The sequence below is a fragment of the Chrysochloris asiatica genome, unplaced genomic scaffold, assembly GCF_000296735.1.
Source record: "Chrysochloris asiatica unplaced genomic scaffold, ChrAsi1.0 scaffold00152, whole genome shotgun sequence".
NCBI lineage: Eukaryota > Metazoa > Chordata > Mammalia > Afrosoricida > Chrysochloridae > Chrysochloris > Chrysochloris asiatica.
The window spans coordinates 1,017,836-1,020,093 of NW_006408670.1; positions in this window are offsets into that span (position 1 = coordinate 1,017,836).

Genomic DNA, 2,258 nt, shown 5'->3' on the forward strand with positions numbered 1-2,258 from the left:
TTTCAGAGTCTCTTCTGACATCCATCTTGATCTTTTCCTTCTGTAGTGGGAGTGATTTCTTGTCTTTCTGTCTCCTCACTCCCATTCCTTGTATGTCTACTCTAATAGAGTTTTCCTGAATTCCTCTCAAAAAAATTTTTTTCTGTATTCTGCTTGTTTTCCTCAGTCCTCTGAAGGTACTTGATTATCATTATTTTGAATTATTTTTCAGTTAATTCCATTACCTTTTCTTCCTCAGAAGCATTTTCTAGCTCTGCTCCTTGGTCATTTATTTGAGCCATTTTCTCTTGTGTCTATGTGTGAGCTAAAATTGTTTGCTGTTTCCGGGTATTGTGGGATTGTTGTATTTGTATTTAATTGATGATTGCATGTTGATGTGTTCATAAGTCCTCACCAACGGTCTCATATGAGTTTAATTAGAGAGTGGAAACTTCTACACTGTTCTCATTCGCTATTCATGCATGTCAGTTTATAACGGGTTTAGCTCGTGTTGTATGCTTTCTATCGTTGATCTGGTTGTAATAGCACTGGTATTGCCTCTTGTCCAGTGGATTGAACTACAGAAGGTACAGTTGTGATTGGGCTGTATGGGTACAGTTGCTGGTAGAAATTGAAAACCTCTCTCCCCTACACTTACAAAATAAAACATAATAAAGAAATAAGGATCCAATGATGGAAAGTTAAAATATTATATAGAAAAACATAAGAAACTATAAGCAGACAAAAAATAGAAAAAAAAACAAACAGCTATAATGACAAAAGGACAGGTAAATGGAGCTACAAAAGAGAAAAATAGGAGATGAAATAAAAAATAAATATATAAAAAATTTAAAAACTTCAAAGGCCAGTAAAAGCAGTTATGAAAAGAGATATAAAGTCAAGAGTAGAAAAGAAAGGTCAAAAGGGAATAATGAAGCATATAAATGAGAAACAGAAGGAAAGATGGAAAAACAAAAGAGGAGATAGAAAGGATAAAATTCAAGTAAATGGAAAAGAAGGAGGAGAAAGAATTAAACAAACAAAAGGAATGAAACAACAAAAGGAAAATAACAAATTCAAAACCAAAATAAACAGTGCGATTGTTGGACCCATAAAGGAGAAAACTCTGAGGCCCTCTTGCAAACCGAGAGGCTCATCAGATGGATGTGGAAGGAATGTGACTATGGAGTTCCTATAGGCCTCGGTGTCATCCATGTTCAGGATACTCAATCCAAAAGTAGGTCATCGAAGTCTTGATGGAGTTAGTTAGTCAATGTCTGTTAAGTCCACAGGGCAGCTGGGGGCAGGGTGAGTGGTTAATTACTGGTCTGGTGGTTCTGTAGGGTCTGGAGTTACTGAGCCAAGCCCAACTGAATCTAGGCACCAAAATGCTGCACCAAATCAGAGGAGCTAGCCCATGAAACACTGGCATGATTCTCAACCACATGGCACTACATTCCCGAAGAGCAAGGGCTGAGTTCAGGTAGGAACTAGTCATACCTCTGGTCACCAGGGGAGAGTGGCTGGAAAAAAGGAAACTCTGAAGTCACCTGTGTGCTTCTGTTCTGACAGGCCACTTTTTGTTACCAAAGCTGTTCCCAAAGGTTCAAAATGTTGTATCATGTCTGTATGGCCATTCACCATTAAGTCTTCCTTTCTTGCCTTTCTTGCTCAGCTTCTCCTTCCAGCAAGCACTCAACCCACTTCTCTAACCTTTCCTGTAAAGTTCAAGCTTCCAGAATTTTCATCTATGTCTATTTTATTTCATCTGTCACATCTCTGTTGTAGACGGTCCGGGCATTATTCTTGCCTAGTCTATCATTTTGTTGGAATCCATTAGCATATCAAATTTATTGTTTTATTTCATTTTTTAAAACGTTTTATTGTGAATTGGAGTGATAGTTTACATGGGAGACCATTGGGTTTACACTCATCCTATTGTATTTTGTTTCATTGTCATAATTACAATCCCCTCCATGCATCATCATTCAGCAGTATTTGCTTCTATTTCTTCTGTTGTTGTGGTGTTTTTGTTTTTTTTTGAAAATACACAAAAACACTCAGGCATATATAATCATTTAAACAAGCAACCAAAGGGCACATTCTGCAACACTGCCACCTGGCTTCCAGCACACAGTCTTTCTATTTTCATGAGTCTGGAGTCCTTGTTGTTGTTGTTGTTAAGTGCCTTCGAGTCGGAGTCGACCCATAGCGACCCTGTACAGGGTTTCCGAGGGTGTAAATCCTTACGGGAGTAGAAAGCCTCATCTTTCTCCCGC